At 47.2% G+C, this 23,539-nt stretch overlaps 1 long non-coding RNA gene across 1 annotated transcript; it reads left to right on the top strand.

Moving 5' to 3' along the window:
• Positions 1-10,825: 10,825 nt before the first annotated feature.
• Positions 10,826-19,436, top strand: LOC143929866 (uncharacterized). The gene is made up of 2 exons (XR_013262613.1): positions 10,826-11,330; positions 19,026-19,436. It is a non-coding gene; the product is annotated as an uncharacterized LOC143929866 (long non-coding RNA).
• The last annotated feature ends 4,103 nt before the right edge of the window (positions 19,437-23,539 follow it).

Here is a 23,539-nt window from a genome sequence, read left to right as displayed (position 1 = left end):
TAAACCGCCTACTTTCAGTTTTTGAAAGCAGGAAGTTATTTATGCTATAATATAATAGTAGTGCACATGCCTAAAACATGAAAACCAAAAAGTGACTGTGTTGCTGAGCAAGGAAATTAATATTAAATAATTCTAAAATTCCTAGGTTTTTGGTAACAAGTGAATCATTTGTCTCCCTGCATTTTCAGTTCCTGTTGGGTAAAGACACAATACATTTCATTGTACATGACACCTGCATAGTTATATGGAGCCTGCTGCATAGGATGGTGATGTTGCTACCAACAGAAGAACAGTGGCTACAAATTAGTCAAGATTTTGAAATAAAAAAGCAATTTTCCTCACTGTGTTGGAGCACTCGATGGAAAACATATTAGGATACAAATGCCACCAAATAGTGTCTCTAAGTTCTGCAATTATATAAAAATATTTCTCGATTGTATTAATGGCAGTTGCTAACAGCAATTAAAATGTTTGGGCTGTAGATGTTGGTGCCTACGGCAGCTCTGCAGACTCGCAGGTATTTAGGAATTCAGCAATGAGAAAGAAGCTTTTGGAAGGAAGGCTCAACATGCCAAGTGCTAGGCCTTTATCTGAAAATGGTGAGCCTTTCCCTTATGTATTAGGTACAGATGAGGCTTTTCCACTGTCAAAATGCATTATGAAGCCTTTCCCCAAAAGAGACCAGGATATGAAAAAAAGTATATTATCGAACAAATGGAGAGTTTTCAGAGGAAACATCCAAATGGATCCAAGTAATGTTGACAATGTTGTAAAGAGTGCATGTGCACTTCACAATTTTGTGCGTCAGAAGGAGGGATACAATTTCGAAGACTCCCTTTCACCTGACCTTGATAATGTTACCTGGCAACATGGATGAATCACAGAAACAGCTTGGAATGTTTCATTGTATTATTATACAATTTCTAATTAAATGTTATTTCACTTTTCAGCTTTAAATTCGCCAGTTTGCATTCAGGCTTCCTGATAGCTTCATTGATAATCTCCATGTGATACATGCCAGCTCTCTTTTACTATTGAAGTATACAAAATCAGTTTTCAGGATACCTGTTCTGCTATGTGTCTTAATAGCTATGAAAACAGCTGTTATATGATCAAACCCTCTTTGTATTTTTTAATAATGGTCAACCATTCTCTACTTTTCAAATAAACAAGGATGGTTATTGAAAACCATATACATACACACACTCACCAATGTTTGATGAAATGGATTGTAATATAATATAAAAAAATGCATTTATGATAACAAACCATATTGCTTTTATTAAAGCAAAACAGTACATAAATTAACATAAAATTTCCATTGCAATAGAAAACATAACTCTTTTTAGTCAAACAATTTCCTAGCTTTCATGCTAAATGTTATTAAAACTGGAAGGTCAACAATCGGTGTAGATAAGGGGAGGGGGGGCAAACCCCATTTCCCCAGAGCGTCTTGCCCAAGTGTCAAGGGTAATAACATGAAAATAGTGTAGTGCAACATCATGTAAAGAGGGCCAAGGGTTGCCAAAAAAAGAGACATATTGCTCCTGTCCATAATTGTTCATGGATGGGAGCAAGCGGTAATATAAACATTCCCTCTTCTGGGTTAATTACACGTGCATTCTAAATCAGCTGATCTCCAGCATGTAGTGACTTGTAATATGTGACATCAGAGGTGCCCCGGAGTTGTACAGTGCAGCCCACTTATTAAAAGTCTGCCTGCCCAGTGCCAGTCAGGAAACCAGCCAGGAGCCATTAACCATTGCGCTGTGGCCAGGTCCCGGATGGCAAAGCACACAACTTTTTCTGCTGCCTCAGTGCTTCTTCTGGGACTGGGAAAAATGAGAGGAAGACTGCATGGGTAAACTTTGTTTTAGCCAGGCACAACAGTGTTTGGGGGAGCTTAAATTAAAGAGTGGGAACAATGAAAGTAAAGTATTTGCACATTAACTTTCTTATGTAAGCCTTTTGAGAATGATGTGCAAATACTTCAAGGACCCACTTAGACTTGTGCATGTGATTAGGCACGGTAACACACTTAGCATGCCAGTGCAAATCATTTAAGTGGCACCCCAATGCACAAAAGCATAGTAGTGTGCTGTGGCATGTTGTTTTAAAGCTGAACTTTTTATCAGTTTGAATTAGTTAATCTGGACCAACCTTGTCCAACTGAACTATTTCCTTCACTAAGGCCCCTTTCACATGGGTGATCCAATCAGGTCTGCCTGTCAGTTTTTCAGGTGGACCTGATTAGATGGTCCATGTATTTTTATGGACCAACAGGTGTAAACAGACCTATGTCCATTTACACCTGCCTACCTCCAAATCCAGTCTGCTAAAAAAAATAAAAATGGAAGTGATTTGTTCCTCTCCATCTAGGTTGATAAGAGGGCAGCTGAATGCAAGCAGAGAAATTGCTGTGTGTGTGAGCAGACGAGGATCTATCATCTGCCTACTCTGCTCAGGATGGGATCAGCAGACAGATCTTCTGCTGAGCAAAGTGAATTCTGCCCAGCTTAAAAGGGTTCTTACAGATGTGCTTGCTGTCAGCGCATAAGCAACATACTGTGTATAGAACTGTGTTCTGTATATAGGATAATCTTATTTTTATATATATATATATATATATATATATGATCTCTAATCTCCCCAAGAGCACGACCAGCAGTGGAGCGTCCAGGCCTAAGATGGCGCTGACATACCAGGAGGAGGAGGGCAGCGAGGACTCACTGTCACCCCTGCCTGTGTCCTCAGTAGCTAAGTCATGCCCAGACAACCCATTAACATTTGCTGACATGTCGGTGTTTGCGGCGGACATTAAAGCCACCTTTTCGGCCGCCATCACCGACCTGAAGACAAGCATGTTAGTGCTCAATGAGATGATGGCGGCGACGGAGACAGCAGGGAAGCTCAGGGATAAGGCTATACACTGACTTGAGAGAGTTACTGTCACACAAGCCCAGCACCTCATAGATGTTAACAGACAAATCGAAGATCTTGACAATAGGGGCAGGCTGTGTAACATTAGAGTGAGGGGGATCCCTGAATCGGTGGAGACAGATCAAATTGTCCCAGCCCTGAGGAGAGTTTTTAATGGCCTGCTTGAGAGACAGGAAGACTCGGACATAGACTTTGTTGGAGCACGTAGGGCTCTGAGACCTAAAGGTCCTGATACTGCGCCACCAAGGGATATAATCTGTTGCTTACAAAGTTTTGCCCTGAAAGAAGAGATAATGTGCAAGGCAAGGAGGAATGATCAAATCATCTTATCCCAAATCACTCTAAAAAATTGTCGCGCACTGTGCCCACTCCTTGAGAAATTGAGGGAGAAAGATTTGAGGTATATCTGGCGCTTCCCGTTTGCTCTCACAGTTTCGCTTAATAGCCACCAACATATTCTCCGCATGCCCTCTGACCTGCCAGAATTCTGCAAAGTGCTAGACCTGGGCCAGGTGGACCTTCCTGAGTGGTACTCTGAGTTCCTGCATCCACCATTGGAGAGGAGCCCACCGCTCTCCCCGTCAGCCTCGCCAGACAAACGGATGGCAAAGAAACCTAAACACAACCAAGGGGGTTATGCCAAATCGGGCACCCCATGGAGACAAGCTGACACCCCTAGAGCCCCGGATGAGGCTTGAAGCTGTTTACTAGTTTTAGCCTTCTCTCTCACCTTGCACTGACTCAACCCCTGATAAATGCAGGACGACAGACTCGCTTCCCACACTTCTCAATGGCCCATAGAGACTCTTTGTCATTGAGGACATGCCTTGCTTCAGAGCCCCCCTGACAGTTGGTAGGGTCATTGCCTGGTTTATCTTTACACACCTGATGGTGTCTTTTGGTGAGCACCCTATTTGGCAGCTGCAAGTTGAGCCTCGACTACCTGGTGGAGTATACATACGCAACAACTAAACCCGCACTACCTAAGCTGGCATACTGAAAAAGAGACATTCGCTTGTAACAGTGGTAGCTATGCCACAGCACGGAGGGCCTTACCTATGATTGAAAGGTGACATACGAGATAATGTTGTGCGGGCTGAGGCCTCCACTTCAGCCCGAGACAGCTACTACAAACTCCATGTGGGCCACTTACCAATTTCCAGGCTACCTGCAGTTTTTTCAGGCCACAATGACTACCCCAACACAATCGGAGTTGTTATACTTCGGTTGAGGAAGACGCGTCCGTCTCCACTATGGAAAAACTTAACATTTGCGTCTTGTTATCTTTATGTCCCATTCTTCCCCTTACTGTCGCCATCCCTGGAGGCGGGGGGGGGGGGGGTGGGTGGTTTTTTTTGTTTGTTTTTTTGTAACCTCTGCCTATCCTCGATTACCACATAGGTCGGGTGTTCATTGAACTACGGTAACTTACACTAAATGCAGCCCTCATGCGTGTGGGCAATGTTGAGATTTCTTCTTTCAGTTGAATCGTTAGATTGTTCAAATCGTTGAATTGTTTAACTGTTAGTTTAAACTTGATATCTTAAGTTCAGACAGGTGTGCTGTCGTTGGAGTCTCCCTTCGTCCCTGCAAAGTATCCTGTGGCCCTTGATTGGGTCCCGGGAGACACTACAAAACACTGGTGGGGCCTCCTGTCTGGGGGAACACTTGTTGCCCCGGGGGGGGGAGAGCCTACCAGAGAATAATATCCCTTGTAAACCTTTTCTTCTCATTTCCCCCTTTTCTTTTTCCCTTCTCTCCTTTTCTCTTCTTCCCTTCTTCCCTACATAAATAACGTGTAATTGTAAGCCCACAAGCCAAATAGTGTATAGCTTTTGATAAAGGGTACTAATTTGTGTGTCATAGTGTTTCTGTTGCAGGGCTGCTCACGACCACCTCTTCCTTACCATTCGCCATGGCCTACTCATCACTGGGGCAACGCCCGTCTGTGATCTCACACAACAACAGGGGCTTAAACATACCTGAACGTCGTACCACCCTCCTGAGGGAGCTGAAAAAAGGTAGGCCACACTTCCAGTTCGTTCAGGAGACACACAGATTATTTCAGACACAATGCCACACCGGACTCAGACCCACTGGCCATGTGGGAAGCACATAAATGCATTATTAGGGGAGTTCTGATTGAACTTGGCGCCAGACGTAAAAGAGAACGGGAAGTGTCCATCAAAAAACTGATAGAACAGATTAGCGCCCTAGATATACTGAACAAGTAATCCCTTTCTACAGCTACGGCCAAGCAGCTGTTAGGTGCCAGGAAAGAACTGCAACAAATATTTGATTTGAAAGCTAAAGGCCTGCTATTTTTTAAAAAGAAAATTTCCTACGAGGCAGGGGACAAGTCGGGCAAGTGGCGAGGGCGCTAAGGGAACATACCTCCCATAACAACATAGCAGGCATCAAACAAAAGAACGGGAAGCTTGACGTAGCGTCAGAAGCGATAGCTAAGCACTTTCATATCTATTACACAAAGTTGTATAACCTACCTACACAGCACAAGCAGCCACATATGAACGGAGACAGGGCACAAATTATCAAAGACTAATTAGTAAAAAGTGGCCTTCCTACCCTTGATGACCCAGACTGTAACCTACTGGAAGAACCGATTTCAGATATTGAACACAGACAGGCGATCAAACAACTCAAGACGGGCAAAAGCCCAGGCTCGGACGGCTATTCCTCAACTTACTATAAGACCTTCATGGACATTCTTACAGATCCCCTCAGATCAGCCTTGAACTCCCTGTCCACACCTAGAGCAGTTACCCCAGACTTCCTTACTGCACACATCACGGTTATACCGAAAGGGGGCAAAGACCCGGGGGAATGCTCGAGCTATCGGCTAATCTCCCTCTTAAACCTTGACGTCAAATCGTTTGCGAAAGATTGGGCCCGCTTCTCCCTAAATTAATTGGTTTGGAACAGGTGGGATTCATGCAACATAATTGTTGCAGCAGTTGGGGATTACTGTTCTTCATGGAATGAAGTGACTATGTTCCAATGCTATGGGTCAAATTGCACTCTCATCACCTATTTCTGATGCCAGATGACCATATTGAGCAGCATATGTATTATTTCTTTTTGGATTAACATATGTACTCATAGGCTCCACTATTGTAAAAGGAATTGCGCAGTTGCATCTGCTTCCAATTTTTTGAGGTTCATGCTGTATTCTTTCTACTTTTTCACCAATAAAAGCTTTTGAATTAAAAAAAAAAAGATCTACATCACCAATGGCCAGGGGACCGACAGCGGAGCTTACAGAGTGGAATCAGATCACTTCAGGACTTACCTTGATGGGCATCCTCACCTGTTTGGACTGTGTAAGTGTTCATTCCGCACTCTTTTTTTCTGAACTTTCTACATCCAGTTGCCCCCCCCCCCCTTCTGCTATTAAAGATGCATTTGCTTTTTTGATCCATAAAAGTAAACTCTTTAATAATTAATTTTACAGCTAACATGGTAGAAAAAAATCTAAATTTTAATCAAAAAGGGGTTGTGCATTATGTGGCAACATCAAGCCATTTAAGCAATTAGAGTACTTCAAATGACTTAATTCTTCACACAACGTGAAATAAAAAAAAAACATACTAAAGGCACAACATGGTATCTTTAGGCGTAACGATAGAGTAATTAAGTGATTAAAGAGGGGAACATAATTATTAGCAACATAAGAGATATAAAAGAAAAGCAAACCAAAAATAATCTCTACATAACGATATTCAAATTATTTGGGATGGTTCTGCTGACAGAATTTTGACTTTTGCTTGAACAATCCTTTCAATATCTCATCCATATTTTATACCTGATTGTATTTTTTTGGACTTAGAATGATGAATAAAGCTTCCACTCTATTAAAAAATCATTTTAAACTCTAGCAGGAAAATTATGTTTGCATGCAAATTAATCATCTGCCCTGTATCTATGGAGGAGCTGCATTGCTTTTCACAGTAGGATAGGAGATCTTCTAGGACCACAAACCTCTTCCTCTAGCATCCTATTTATAATATATGGGGGAGATGTTCTTTAGTCCACAGAGAGAGCTGAGAACAGGCTCTGTTAGCTCACCACATTTCTAGGATCAACAGTCATTTATTGAGAAGATATAATGAAATGCTGCTCTTTGCCTTCTGATTGTAATGTTGTATTTAAATTGTTGTATTTACATTTTACTACTTTACTACAGGGCTGCCACCAAAGAGGAACTGAAACCAAGTTTCCAGATTGCTACAATACAAACACAAAGAGAGGGGTGCCTCTGGGTGCATATTTTTAAAATACAATTTTATTCTTAAGCTTTTAGGTAAAAAACTCACATTTCCATCGAAATTTAGGAGCAATATAATCCATCCAAACACTTCAGATCAGTTATAACCTCCACCGATTTACAGTATGCTTAACCGCTTTCTTTGTGTTTCTACTCACTGTCTGTCTTTGCTCTGTCCCGCTGCCTTTCCTCAAGGTTCTCCTCCAACTGCCTCCAGTGGTGGGATCCTTCCAGGCCAACTGTCCCAAGCCTCCAACCCGAGGTATCGCCCCTCCTCAGCAGTGGGTTCCCTCAAGGGCCACCAACATCTACTCCTCAGCACTCCCTCTCCATCTTCAACCCTATTACCCAGCTGGAAAGGCCCATGTCTATTTATGGGGTTGTCCCTGCCCCCTGCCAGTCCACTTCTGGGGATTGGCTGAGGCCCCATAAATATTCATGGCAGCGCCTCTTAACCCCCACCCTCTGATTCTAGAAGGTTCTCCAACCTTCCAGACACCAGGGGGAGGCCCCGGAGAGCTACAAAGATGAGTCGCCCAGCCATGGGCGTCCGCAGCAGGGGGCAAGGGGGGTCAAGTGCCCCCTCCTCTGGATCACACAACGCTGGCTGGCTCTGTGTTGGGCGGCCGCTCTGTAACACGGCCCCGCCCCCCCAGACCTGCTCGTGTGATAGTAGAGAGAATCAACGTTCCGCCTATCACACGAGCCGGTCTGGGGGGGCGGGACTGTGTTACAGAGCGACCGCCGAACACAGAGCCATCCAGCATTGTGTGATCCAGAGGAGGAGATGCCCATCTATACAGCCCGCCCTGTGTGCCACAGTGCCTGGATAGGAGGATCGAAGGGGGGGGATTGGGGCTGCAGTGCTCTCCTCCACCACCACACTCCCCTGCCCCCCCAGTGCTCTCCTCCGCCACCACACTCTCCTGCCCCCCCAGTGCTCTCCTCCGCCACCACACTCTCCTGCCCCCCCAGTGCTCTCCTCCGCCACCACCATCTCCTTCCCCCCCAGTGCTCTCCTCCGCCACCACACTCTCCTGCCCCCCCAGTGCTCTCCTCCACCGCCACATTCCCCTGCCCCCCAGTGCTCTCCTCCACCACCACACTCTCCTGCCCCCCCAGTGCTCTCCTCCACCAACACACTCTCCTGCCCCCCCCCAGTGCTCTCCTCCACCACCACACTCTCTTGCCCCCCAATGCTCTCCTCCACCACCACACTCTCCTGCCCACCCCCAGTGCTCTCCTCCACCACCACACTCTCCTGCCCCCCCAGTGCTCTCCTCCACCACCACACTCTCCTGCCCCCCCAGTGCTCTCCTCCACCACCACACTCTCCTGCCCCCCCAGTGCTCTCCTCCACCACCACACTCTCCTGCCCCCCCAGTGCTCTCCTCCACCACCACACTCTCCTGCCCCCCCAGTGCTCTCCTCTACCACCACACTCTCCTGCCACCCCACCAGTGCTCTCCTCCACCACCACAATCTCCTGCCACCCCCCCCCAGTGCTTTCCTCCACCACCACACTCTCCTGCCACCCCCTGAGTGCTCTCCTCCGCCACCACACTCTCCTGCCCCCCCTCAGTGCTTTCCTCCACCACCACACTCTGCCCATGCCCATCTGTACAGCCCGCCCTGTGTGCCACAGTGCCTGGATAGGAGGATCGAGGGGGGGGATTGGGGCTACAGTGCTCTCCTCCGCCACCACACTCTCCTGCCCCCCCTCAGTGCTTTCCTCCACCACCACACTCTGCCCATGCCCATCTGTACAGCCCGCCCTGTGTGCCACAGTGCCTGGATAGGAGGATCGAGGGGGAGGATTGGGGCTGCAGTGCTCTCCTCCACCACCACACTCCCCTGCCCCCCCAGTGCTCTCCTCCGCCACCACACTCTCCTGCCGCCCCAGTGCTCTCCTCCGCCACCACACTCTCCTGCCCCCCCAGTGCTCTCCTCCGCCACCACACTCTCCTTCCCCCCTCCAGTGCTCTCCTCCGCCACCACACTCTCCTGCCCCCCCAGGGCACTCTTCAACAGCCACATTCCCCTGCCCCCCCAGTGCTCTCCTCTGCCACCACACTCTCCTGCCCCCCCAGTGCTCTCCTCCATCACCACACTCTCCTGCCCCCCAATGCTCTCCTCCGCCACCACACTCTCCTGCCCACCCCCAGTGCTCTCCTCCACCACCACACTCTCCTGCCCCCCCCCCCAGTGCTCTCCTCCACCACCACACTCTCCTGCCCCCCCAGTGCTCTCCTCCACCACCACACTCTCCTACCCCCCCAGTGCTCTCCTCCACCACCACACTCTCCTGCCCCCCCAGTGCTCTCCTCCACCACCACACTCTCCTGCCACCCCCCCAGTGCTCTCCTCCACCACCACACTCTCCTGCCCCCCCCAGTGCTTTCCTCCACCACCACACTCTCCTGCCACCCCCTCAGTGCTTTCCTCTACCACCACACTCTCCTGCCCCCCCGGTGCTCTCCTCCACCACCACACTCTCCTGCCCCCCCCAGTGCTCTCCTCCACCACCACATTCTCCTGCCCCCCCCCAGTGCTCTCCTCCACCACCACACTCTCCTGCCCCCCCAGTGCTCTCCTCCACCACCACACTCTCCTGCCAGCCCCCAGTGCTCTCCTCCACCACCACACTCTCCTGCCACCCCCCCCCCCCCAGTGCTTTCCTCCACCACCACACTCTCCTGCCAGCCCCTCAGTGCTTTCCTCTACCACCACACTCTCCTGCCCCCCCCGGTGCTCTCCTTCACCACCACACTCTCCTGCCCTCCCCCACAGTTCTCTCCTCCCCTGTTCTTGCTGCCCCCCAGCTCTCCCCATCCTTCTCTAGCCACCATCCCAGTGCTCTCCACCCCCCACTCACCCCCCAGTGCTCTCCCCCCGTGCTTTCCCCCCAGTGCTCTCCACTCCCCCCAGTGCTCTCCCCCTGTTCTCACCCCCCCAGTGCTCTCCACCTTGTCCCCCCCAGTGCTCTCCTCCACCACACTCTCCTGCCCCCCCCCTACAGTTTTCTCCTCCCCTGTTCTTGCTGCCCCCTGCTCTCCAGCTCTCCCCATCCTTCTCTAGCCACCATCCCAGTGCTGTTCCCCCCCAGTGCTCTCCCCCTGCCCCCCCCAATGCTCTCCCCCCTGTCCCCTCCAGTGCTCTCCCCCCTGCCCCCCCCAGTGCTCTCCACTCTGCCCAATGCTCCGCCCCCTGGTCTCCCCCCCCATAGTGCTCTCCACTCCTCCCAGTCCTCTCCCCCGTGTTCTCCCCCCTGTTCTTTGCCCCCCAGTGCTCTCCACTCCCTCCAGTGCTCTCCCCCCAGTGCTCTCCCCCCAGTGCTCTCCCCCTGTTCTCCCCCCGTGCTCTCCCCCCAGTGCTCCCCCCTGTTCTTTACCCCAAGTGCTCTCCCCCCTGTTCTTTCTCCCCCCCAGTGCTCTTCAGCTCTCCCCATCACTCTCCAGCCCCCACCCCAGTGCTCTCCAGCCCCCCCCCCCCCCAGTGCTCTCTACCCTCTGTGCTCTCCACCCCTGTTCTTTTTGGCTCCCCCAGCACTCTCCACTCCCCACCCCCTGTACTCTCCACTCCCCCTGCATTTTGCCCCCACCCATGTACTCTCCAGTCCCCCGTGCTTTCCACCCCTGTTCTTACTGGCCCCCACTGGTGCTCTAAAGCTCCCCCCCATTGCTCTCCACTCCCCCTGTTTTTCTGCCTCCCCAGTGCTCTTCACCACCCCACACTCTTAGCTCCCCCAGTGCTCTCAGTCTACCGTGCTCTCTACCCCTGTTCTTATTGCCCCCCCCCCAGTGCTCTCAAGTTCCCCCCCAGCGCTCTCCGCTCCCCACCCCTGTGATCTCCACTCCCCCTCGCTCTTTGCCCCCACCCATGTGTTCTCCAACCCCACCAGTACTCTTTGCTCCCCCTTCTCTCCAACTCCCACCCAGTGTTCTCCACTTCCCCAGGACCAGAGGGCAGGCTGACTGGGGCCGGAAAATGAGGACCACTCCATCTCACAGCAGACAAATCCTCTGGAAGGAGCACCGTCCCCATCCAAAACGAGAACAGACCCTGCCTGCTGCTGGCCATCATGGATATGCTGCTGGCATGCAAGGTACCGTACCAAGCATCAACAACACACCTTCCCACAGACAGGGACTGCAGACTGGGACATGGGGCACAGGAGGGGCTGCAATTATGGGCACAGTGAGACGGAATTCACGGGACAGTAAAGCTGCATTTGATGGACATGGTGAGGCTGCATTTGATGGGCACGGTGAGGCTGCATTTGATGGGCACAGTGAGGCTGCATTTGATGGGCACAGTGAGGCTGCATTTGGTGGGCACAGTGAGGCTGAATTTGATGGGCACTGGTGAGGCTGCATTGAGCTCTTGCATCAAGTCTGCAGTCTCTGACCATCTCCTGTAGCATGTCTGCAGTCTCTGAGGGAGTCTGGAGAGGAGTCAAGAGTGGGAGCGCTGCCGGGATGGGGATCATGGGAGAAGTCAGACTTGTGTGGACTGTGTAGAGGAGACCATAGGATGAAACCACAGCCACCAAGCTGGAGCCAACTGGCTGAGCCCTGTACAGTGTACCTGAGAGGAGGTCAGTGACAGCACCACCAGGCCAGTCGGGGGTCACTGATGTAAGGGGGGAGTGAATACGATAATGTAAGGGGCACTGATATAAAGGGTTTCCCCCTTATATTAGTAACCCACTCCCCTTACCTTAGAGTATTCTTTTTGCAGAAAGTGGTTCCCCCCCATGTTCTGAGTTTCTGAGGTCCCCCTTGATGATTGATCACTTACCACTATTAACCGGAATTTGTATATATATATGTGTGTGTGTGTGTGTGTGAGTATATATAAATGTGATTTCATATCTATATCTAATACTCTCTTCATCAAATGTGCTTTAAAATGTATGGCTTTCCCTTTCATGAACAAGAAAATAATGACGTTATGCTGTTGGGATGGTATAATAATGCTGTGAGGCTGGTATGACATTTTTTCCAGGGCTGGTTTTTGAAAGCATGGGCGTCCGCAAGGTTACTCAGGTGGCTGCGTAACATGCCCATATAGCCTAGAAAATGTACATCTTTTTACATTGCAATACATCTGTTGTTGCCATATTTTTATCTTGATGAAAACAGCCTATACAGTGACAGTATGAGATCAAAATATGGCCACAACAGATGTATTGCAATGTAAAAAGATGTACATTCTCTAGGCTATATTGGCATGGAACACAGCCGCCAGAGTAACTTCCAATACTAAGTGAAGATGAATTATCTGTTATATAACACATATGTATTACCAGTGGAAAGATTTTCATGAGATTGTCAAAAAGGGGCGGGGCATGAGTGTCCTTAAAATGATGCCCCCCCCCCTGGAAAAAGTTCTGTGGACGCCCATGCACCCAGCCCTGAACTTTAGTGAACCCTGACCCAATTAAGACCCACATTCTGTAACATGAGTCATGCCAATTTTCCTACACTACCTCTTTTAGTAGCACACACTAGAGGGTGCTATACATGAAAGTGAGGAATCTAGGACAGGGATGTGACTCCAACAGTACTTTCCAGCTCATCCAACTTTGGTTCCGACAGTGCAGCAGCTGGTTTTCATTTTAAAGAGGAACTAAAGCCACAGATTTAAACATTTCCCAGAAAAGTTACATTCAAAGCAAGCCTGCAATGATAGCTGTCACAGTTGTTAATGCACTTAAAGCCGTTCTGCACACAATTTTTTTTTCTTCTCCTTTTAAAATGTCTTTTCAGTCTAACGTTAAACTCACTTTTTCTGTGTCTGTCCGTTATCCATGTCCGTTTTTTCTTCAAATCTGCACTTTTAAAATCAAAACAGAATTTCCATTTTGCTTGTGGGCATTTGAAGCCCACAAGCAATCACTTCCTTGTTCCCATTTCCTTATATCTACCAGCATGCCTCACAGGTTCCCACGAATGCGCACTGGCACAATCGCTGAGCGGCACTGAACAACTATGTTGCCATAACAATGGCATAGCAATGACGTCACGTTCACGAAATCACGTGAGATTTCGTGTCGGCTGTCCGCACTGACTCCTGGGATGAAGGACACTACAGGAGGAAGTTATGCGGATACCCGCACAGACCCTGCCCACAGCCGCAGACACAGAAGGATGTATCGATAGACTGGGCAGGAATAATAAGGTACGATTGAATAAAATAAAAAAAATGCCATTTGGCACTAGTTGGATGATTAGGAAAACAATGACCTAAAGTTAAATCGGTGTGTGCAGGACAGCTTTAAGTTGGCTAAAGAACTAAGCTCCAACAAATGACTGGTGTCATAGGTGATCAAATGGCAACTGCAAATCAAACAGAGGCTAAGATGGTTGCTTCCTTGGTTGCAAAGGACTATTGTCCTCACCATTAGCCTCACCACCATGGAACTAACAGGTGCAAACGCTACTAAATATTGGAGCCCATTATTCGTGTGCTTAGTTGTTCCGTTCTGGTATAACACTTTCCTTCTGGGTGTTTACAATATTTCATGGTTTTATATTATTAAATGTTTTCTCTTGATCTTTTCATTTGGTAATAATAAATAGTTGAAACACCTTTGATGTTTGTGTTCTGCCTTGTTTCTCAATTTTTTTGCTGACCTAATTCTCAAAGTTGCACTCAAGACAAACAGGATAAACAATATATCCTGACAGTTTTACTTGTCAAAGAATTTGCAGCCATGTTTTTCAACTGCAATAGATCTAATGGGAAATACAAGCTTTTGTTTGGCTACTAAAGGTTGTAAAAAAGAAAATCAGAAATGTAAATCTCATAAATAAAGTAAAATTAAATAGAAACAGTGCCTTGTGGGAATTTGAGTGCAGGTGGAAGCTGAACAATTGATCTCTAGGATCAGCAGGGGAAAAGGGAAGATGGGGAGAAGAGGTGGAGCGGGGATGGGACAAAGAACATTTAGCTCCACAACAGTTGAGCTGCAATTTGCCATGCTAGAAAATATTCTGAGTGATTGTGAGAAAAGGTGTGGGAAGTGGAAGGGGTATTGAGAACCTGTTGTTTAGAAGTGCAGGGACAAAAAAGAGGAATGAAAGAAAGAGAAGAAAGACAGTTGAGAGGGAAGGTGATTGGGCAAATGAGGAAGAAGAGAAGAGAGTGGTGCAGATGCCCCCATCCCCCCTTGATGGGTTACTTATGAGCACCTTTATTTCTGGTCTGGATATGGCATGAGTGTTGCTGACATGGAAGGAGCTGAAAGAGGCACCTGGGATTAAACTCTGAGACCCCTTTCACACTGGGGCGTTTTTCAGGCGTTTTTCAGGCGCTTTAGCGTTAAAAAAAGCGCCTGTAAAGCGCTTGAAAGAAGCCTCATCTGCAGTCCCAATGTGAAAGCCCAAGTGCTTTAAGAGCCCTTTCACAATGTCAGCGCCCGAAAAACGCTCGTAAAGCGCCGCTTAAACTAGCAGCGCTTTACCAGCGTTTTTCGAGCGTTATTGGGGCGCTTTTAACCCCTGCTAGTGGCCAAATAAAGGGTTAAAAGCGCCCACAAAACGCTGCTGCCAATAGCGTTTTTCAGGTGTTTTTCAGGCGTTTTACAGGCGCTTCCCATTGATTTCAATGGGAAGGGGCGCTTTATTCACCGCTCCAAAAGCGCTGCAAAGAAGCTGCTTGCAGGACTTTTTTTGACGCCCTGCCAGCTCAGCGCCTTGGTGTGAAAGCACTCGGGCGTTTACATTGGGATTGCAGTTGCAGCTTCTTTCAGGCGTATTTTTTAACGCTGAAGCGCCTGAAAAACGCCCCAGTATGAAAGGGATCTCGGTGTGAAAGCACTCGGGCATTTACATTGGGATTGCAGTTGCGGCTTCTTTCAGGCGTATTTTTTAACGCTAAAGCGCATGAAAAACGCCTGAAAAACGCCCCAGTGTGAAAGGGGTCTGAGAGTCTGAGTTGATGGAGGAAAGATAACTAAGAGCTGGAATAATTATACACTGCTATTGTGCATCTGTAGGGGCACAATAGCGATTACATGAGCACAATAGCATCTTTATGCTTTTGTGCCCATATAGATACTATTGTACACATAGAGGTGCTGTGTGTGCCCAGATGCTGTTGTGCATCTATGCAGGCACAATAGCATAGTTGCCAACATTGTAAAAAAAAAAATCGGGACACTTTTTTGGCAGTATGGGTGTGGTTTATGTAAAATAGTGGCCGTGGCTTACATGGGGACGTGGCTCGAAGGGGTGTGGTTAGAGTCTGAGATTAATGCGGGGGGAGAGGGAAAGGAGGGGGGGAGAGGGAAAGGGGGAACAGCAGCCCCCCGATCCTACACCACTATAGCAATATGTGTTTGCCAGAGTTGACAATCAGCAGATAAAGATACTCCAAATACCTGGTGTTAGCGCTTCAATCATCCCAGCACCATGATTGTTATGGTGTCAGGATGATTGAAGCGCATTATTTCTATTATTACATTGTAATATGAAATGAAAGAGCGCGTCACTAGCCACGTTGCCTGCCACCAGATGCAATCAGGTGTCCCAAGTGGAGTCTGTCCTTACATCAGGTGCCCCATCAGAGGTACCTTCCTCACATCTGTGTCCATCAGCGGAGCCCCTCCTTACATCTGGTGCCCCTCTGACATCCAGACTGCCCCCCCCACATCTCCAGACTGGCCCCCGCATCCACAGACTGGCCCCCGCATCCACAGACTGGCCCCCGCATCCACAGACTGGCCCCCACATCCACAGACTGGCCCCGACATACTCACTGCACAGACTCCCCCGACAGGACATTACATCTCCTGGCCTCCAAGCGGCAGCAGTCGTTGCCGCGCTGACTTTGAACTGTGGCGCCGGCCACTGCTTTTCATACACACTGGTGGGCGGGGTGGGCGGCGTCACAGGTTCTCTGTTGAAGACCAGCTTCTGGTCTTCTTAAAAATGGCGGCCGGTGGAGACATTGTCTCCGCCGGACGCGGACCTCTAGGGGCAAAAAACTGGAAATTCTATTTCCCGGGACAAACCAAATTTCCCGGGACATTTCCAGGGACAAAATTAATTTGGGACAAATGTCCTAATCCCGGGAATGTCCCGGGAAATTCGGGACAGTTGGCAACTATGCAATAGCATCTATATGGGCACAACAACAGCTATATCGGCACACTAGCATCTTTATAGGCACAACAGAAGCTATATGGGCACAATTGCATCTTTATTGGCACAACAGCAGCTATAGGGGCACAATAGCATCTTTATGCTATTGTGCCTATATAGATGCTTTTGTGCCTGTAATGTTTATGCAGAATCACTGTGACCCTTATCCCCTTTCTCCTGATGCATGCTGGGGGAGGGGATGTACCAGGAAGTCAGTCGCAATGTGTGTGGGACTGGGAGCAGCAGCATGATACTTAGAGGGAGATCTGCTGTATATGACTCCGCCATGTAAGAATGTACATTGCTTTCTGAGTGAGTAATAAACCCTTCCCTGGTTAAGAAGTGCATCCAGCCTGTGTGTAACTTGCTGAGCAGACACTGGCAGCATTGCTAGCAACACCCTCAGAGACCATGTGTCAAAGGGACATAACAGTGCCCACATAGCTTTTACTGTGTCTATTTTTCCCACTTACCTTAACTTCTTGCAGCTTTTGGTATGTGTTGCTATGGCCATTTGTATAGTGACTTTATTGCGATAATATGGAGTTAGATATATTATTTAAGAGCATATGTTTACAGAGGCTCTTTCTCTTCATTGATACGTAAATAAACAGTTGGATAGGTTTTGGAGATAAGCAGAGTAAGTTGGCATGCAGGAATTTGGTGGGAGCAGCTTGGGGTCTTTTGAAAGAAACGTGGTTGGACAAGAGTTGTGTTTGGAAGAACGAAGAGGAAGACATGGATGCCAGGAGCTTGATAAGTCGAAACTGACCTGTACACACGGTCAGACATTCCGATGACAAAATCCGTCAGATTTTTTCAGACGGATTTTGACCCAAACTTGTCTTGCATACACACGGTCGCACAAAGTTGTCGTAAAATCCGATCGTTCAGAATGAGTTCACATAGAACACGTACAACGGGACTATAAAGAGGCCAGTAGCCAATAGCTTTCATCACGTAATTTATTATGAGCATGCGTGGCACTTTGTGTGCCGGAATAGTCTACATACAATCGGAATTTAAACGATCGGATACTGCTGGCGGAAAATTTTAGATCCAGATCTCAAACTTTGTGTGTCGGAAATTCCGACAGAAAAAGTCAGATGGAGCCCACACATGATCGGAATTGCCGACAACACAATCTGATCGCACATTTTCTGTCAGAAAGTCCGACCGTGTATTAGGCTGCAAAGGTTTCTGGTGTCCAGTAGGACTTGAAGGCATGCACCCTTCCTACCTGGGCCAGAAATAGTCATTGGATGTCTGTTGTAAAGGAGCTTGCTGGATATGCTTCTTCTTTGAACAGAGATTGGGGGGATGGAGTCCCTTATCTTTCCTCGGATTTTAGTCTCAAAAGTTTTGGGTTCAGTAAGGGAGAGATGCGGGCAGTTGCTGTGTTTGGTTTGCACTTCCTGCATGCTCTAGATATTGAATCTGAAAAGAGGGAAAAGGCAGAAGAAGAAAGAGATTTACTGAATGAGCAGCTTGCAGTAACATCCAAGTGTTTGCAAGAAACTGAAAGCAAGGCAAAAGATTTAGAAAGTAGGGTAATCAACGTTAAACCTGCAGTGGCTTTGAAGTGTGTTCAAACCCCTGTAGGCTGAGCTGAAGATTTGAATGAGTGGTGTGCAGCCCTCATGATCAAGTCTAATGATGACCTAACAAAGGACAAAGGCTGAAGCCTGTAAGAAGAAGTAGGACATGTGCCACTGTTACTTCCCATAAGCAGGAAGCTGAGGATTTGATCAGTTCCAATGGCCGAGTTGAGTCAGATACAAGGAAGGCAAGGCCTGTGATCTCCAGGAGACACATGTGGATTGATTTACTTAAGGTGGGGGTCCCTAGAGAGGAAATAGATGGAATTCCTACACCAGAATTGCTTAAGAAGTGGAAGCAAGTGGTTGGGAATGGTAGATTCAGTCACAATAAAGCCCCGTACACACGAGAGGACTTATGTCCGACAGACTTCCGAAGGAGTTCTGCCGGAGTTCTGCCGGAGTTCCGACAGAATTCTGACGGACTTTTTGGCTGAGCGGACTTGGCCACACACAATCACACTAAACTCGAACGTGATGACGTACGACTGGATTCGAATAAGGAAGTTCATAGCCAGTAGCCAATAGCTGCCCTAGCGTCGGTTTTAGTCCGTCGGAATAGCATACACACAAGCGAATTTTTCGAAGGGACCGGGTCCGGCGGAGTTCCGTCGGAAAAATTTGAAGCATGTTCCATATTCTAAAGTCCGTCAGACTTTGGTGAATCAAAAGTCCGTTGCAGCCCACACACGATCGAATAGTCTGACGGAATCAGTCCGTCGGACTTTAGATGTTGAAAAGTCCGCTCGTGTGTACGGGGCATAAGTGTTTCTGTTGCCATAAAATGGGGCACTTTGCAAAAAATGTCATGATGTGAAGATTGGACAACAGCAGGCCTGTGTTCTTCCCAGGACAGCATGGAGAGAGACATGCAAGTTTATTTGTTACGTTGGAAGTCAATGCCTTTCCGTGAAAGTGTTTCAAGGCAACAGTGGGCACCCTACAATGGTTTTGCAGTTAGAAATGGGCAGATAGAGAAATGTGAGCAGTGAGCTATGTTTTTGGCACAGTTGGAAGGAATATATAATCTGCTTTGTCACTTACTCTTTTCAGGTACTGAGCATCGAGAGGTGAAGCAGGCACAGCAGATGACCATGCTAGATGGGAGGAGGCACACCAGAAGAGATCCTGAAGAATATGCGGATGATTTCCTGATGGTGGCTGAATTGGAGTGGACTTTCATCTGAGCATTTCCTTATGACCAAGAGGACAAGAGATTTTCATCTGGGACTTTCTTTCCACAAACTGGCAAAGACATTGTTAACCCTGCTCAAAAGTAATGTTGCAGTCTTCCAGGGACAACAAAACAAAAGTCTGACTATCCAGAAGATACAGGGATCTAAAGGGAATTTCCATTTACAATACGGGGGGTTTATTTCGCTCTTTCCTGGCCAAAAGGCTTTAAGAGATGTTGACATTTTCTATATTATGCTATAAAGTAAAGAGGTGGTATGTGTTGCTATGGCCATTTGTATTGTCTTGCTAGCAATAATATAGAGTTAGATATTAAGAGAATATATGTTTGCAGAGAAGCCAGCCCCACCCCCCCCCCCCCACACCTCCATTGATATGCAAATAACAGTTGGATAGGTTTTGGAGCCGAGTGCTCAACATGATGTGATGTAAGCAGTAGTTAGGGGGAGGAGACTATAAAATAATGAATGTGGAGGCCTTTTGGTAGGCGTGATTTTTTTTTGGGGGGGCAGCATTTTATTCCTGGGCCCAGGCAGCACAATGTCTTGGGCCAGCCCTGGCTGGTAGTCCCTGTAGAAATTTGTGTGTGAACATTCCTGTCCCATTTATAACCAATCTACCTAGAGACCTGACGAATAATGTGTAAATTATATACTTGCTGTTTCAATGATCCCTGCAGAAGTCTGTGTGGACATTACTTTCTCTCACAGAGGCTAAATCCACCTTAAGACTTCCTCCATATTTGGAGTGCACAAATTCCTTAAATGCCATCTATACAGTACCTACAGATTGGCTATATCATTCCAGCATGCTGGCTTCATTTTATAAATTCAACCACTATGCTTGGAAGATTCTGCCAGTTAAGAGCCCTTTCTGTAGTCCCACATGTTTGCTTCTGAGGATTGTTCTATCTTTCCAACAGTGCATGAAGCCATTGAGGAGTCCTCCCGGAAAGTATACTCAAGGATTTATAATCATAATATTTTTATGGATGAAGTGGATGACCTAGTATGTCTTTGTTTCATCATTTTACAGCCAATGCATTAAATCTAGGATCTATCATTCTATGTATATAAGCATTTAAAGGAATATAAGGCTAGCTTCACACTTGTGTGTATGGTTGCAGTTGTGGGTCCACACCTGTTAATGCAGCCACAACCACCCACACAGAATAACGCACTGGAGATGCGTGGGAGTACACGGGGCACTGCACTTGTGGTTTACATGCGGGGAACATTTTCAGAAAAGGTGAAAAGACCTTTTCCATGTGTGTTCTAGAGGTACAGCATCCAATTCAAGTGAATGGACTACAGTGCCCATGCAAAATGCAACTTACAGCGCCGCACAGTTGTGAACCTAGCCTTAAAGTGGAGGTCCACCCTAAAATGGACCTCCGCTCATCGGAATCCCCCCCCCCCTCCGGCGCCACAATCGGCACCTTTCAGGGGGGAGGGGGTGCAGTTACCTGGATAATCCAGGTAACTGCACCCACTTCCGGGCTAGCTCTCTGCGGAAAGGGGCGTACGTTACGCCCCTTTCCGCAAGCGCCCGCCCCCTTCAGCAAATGCCCCGCTGCCTGCTGGGAAACACACAGCTCCCAGAGGCAGCGGGGACCGTCCGGATTGCGCCGCGCGGCTCGCGCATGCGCAGTAGGGAACCGGGAAATGAAGCCGAAAGGCTCCATTTCCTGATTCCCATACCCAAGATGGCGGCGGCAGGACCTGACAGACGAGCGAGCGATCGGCTTCGGGTGCCGACATCGCGGGCGCGCTGGACAGGTAAGTGTCACTATTTAAAAGTCAGCAGCTACAGTATTTGTAGCTGCTGGCTTTAAAAAAAAAAAAAAAAAACGCGGAGTCCCGGTGGACTCCCGCTTTAAATATGAAAAGGTGCTGCGCTTATTATAACCAAATCAGATGACAGTTTTACAAAGTGATACGCACACTATCAAATTAACACAACAATAATATAAAATAATTATAAATAACTGTGTATGACACTGAAAATATTAATAATTAACAGAACATAAATTGCAGCACTATATAATCAAACATAAAATTGTGCCATATTAAAGTGCAAAATGTTGTAAAGGGAGTTCATATAGTGAAGTCCAAAATCAACATGAAACCAATGCTGTACACCCACCCATACTAGCTGCCAGGCACAATTTGATATTTGATTATAGCTCTGGAATTTATGTTCTGTTTATCAATGAGGAAACTAGTATATTGCCTTTTAGCTAGCCGCTATATACATTTCTTGGGTGTTTTGCTCTGACTTTTTCATATTTGAAATAATAATTAACAAACAATGTAGCGAGTGTCAATGTTGCCAAATAAAAATAAACCATTGTGTCAATATTAAAAAGTGAATGAAAATGGTCACTATTAGCAATAATAAAATAGTGAAATAATAAAGAACTTAATATATAGTGATCTGCTTAGAGTCCACAAAAAACAAAAGTGAACTAATGTTAAAAAGAAATAGGAAAACATGTTGTGGGTGAGTGCAACCAATCCTCCACCAGATCCCCCAGAGATGTGCCTTCGCCTGGCCATTTGACACCCACTACAAGGTAAAAATCGCATGAAACCCCCCATTAGGGATGAGCCGAACACCCCCCGGTTCGGTTCGCACCAGAACTTTCGAACGGACCCCAAATTCGAACGAACTTTAGAACCCCATTGAAGTCTATGGGACTCGAACGTTCGAAATGAAAAGTGCTAATTTTAACGGCTAATATGCAAGATACTGTCCTAAAAAGGGTTTGGGGACCTGGCTCCTGCCCCAGGGGACATGGGTCAATGCCTAAAATGTTTTTAAAAATGGCCGTTTTGGCGGGAGCACTGATTTTAATGACGATTAAAGTGAAAAAAAAAAGTGAAATATTCCTTTAAATATGGTGCCTGGGGGGTGTCTGTAGTATGCCTGTGAAGTGCCACGTGTTTCCCGTGTTTAGAACAGTCCCTGCACAAAATGACATTAAACGGAAATAACACCATTTAAAACTGCTTGCGGTTTTAATGTTATATCTGGTTCCTGCAATATGGTTGAAAATCATTGAGAAAAATGGCATGGGTAGCCCTCCCTGCCCATTACCAGCCTATTTTGGTCTTGTACGCATATTAAGGGGAACCCTGTACCCATATTAAAAAAAGAAAATGCGTGTGGCCCCCGGGCCCTATATACTCAGAACAGCAGTATACAGACGGTGCAAACAAGACAGGGACTGTGTAGGTTTGTTGTGTTAAGTTGAATCTGTTTGTAATTTTCAACTGGTACATTTTTAAAGTGTAGCTCCAGTCAAAAAAACAATTTTTAAGCTTTTTGGAAAACATAGGGAAGGGTTATTACCCCTGTATAATTTGTTTTGTCGTCCATCTTTTTTCATCTCACTTGCTGTTGTCTCCTTCTGTTTGCAAGTAGGAGATGTTTGTAAATTGGATGTTTGAAAGTAGGGGCCTGCCCTATATGCTCTGCAGAAATAGCGGAACAAGGTGTTGGTTTTGCCACAACATTGTAAGCCCTCAAAGTGACTCTTGGTGGGCGCTGGAGCGCCCTGCTGTGAACGATTATATCAAGAATTGTAATTACATGCCATTGTTGAACAGTGGTAGAAAAATTGACCTTTGGTGGTTGTGGTGCTGGTGCCACAACACTATAAGTCCTCACCGTTACTCTGGGTGGGCACAGGAAGGGGCCCTCCTGTGAAATATTATATCAAGAATTATAATTACATGTCCCTGTTAAACAGGGGCAGAAAAATTTGGCCTTAGGCACTGCTGCTGGTGCCACCACACTGCAACCTCTTCCATATACTCTAGTTTTATTGCAGGAATTAGCCCTGCTGCAAAGCATTGCATCAAAAATTGTACTTAAACGCCCCTGTTAAACAGGGGCAGAAAAATTGGGCCTTAGGCACTGGTGCTGGTGCCACCACACTGCAACCGCTGCCATATACTCTAGTTTTATTGCAGGAATTAGCCCTGCTGCAAAGCATTGCATCAAAAATTGTAATTAAACGCCTCTGTTAAACAGGGGCAGAAAAATTGGGCCTTAGGCACTGGTGCTGGTGCCACCACACTGCAACCTCTCCCATATACTCTAGTTTTATTGCAGGAATTAACCCTGCTGCAAAGCATTGCATCAAAAATTGTAATTAAACGCCCCTGTTAAACAGGGGCAGAAAAATTGGGCCTTAGGCACTGGTGCTGGTGCCACCACACTGCAACCTCTGCCATATACTCTAGTTTTATTGCAGGAATTAGCCCTGCTGCAAAGCATTGCATCAAAAATTGTACTTAAACGCCCCTGTTAAACAGGGGCAGAAAAATTGGGCTGATGGCATCAACCAGAACCAGAAATGTTCTTCC

Source organism: Lithobates pipiens, unplaced genomic scaffold (assembly GCF_037356315.1).
Source record: "Lithobates pipiens isolate NorthernLeopardFrog02 unplaced genomic scaffold, aLitPip1_a1.2 Scaffold_25, whole genome shotgun sequence".
In the NCBI taxonomy this organism is placed as follows: domain Eukaryota; kingdom Metazoa; phylum Chordata; class Amphibia; order Anura; family Ranidae; genus Lithobates; species Lithobates pipiens.
The sequence above is the reverse complement of the archived record's forward strand: the minus strand, read 5'-3'. Positions and strand labels throughout refer to the sequence as shown.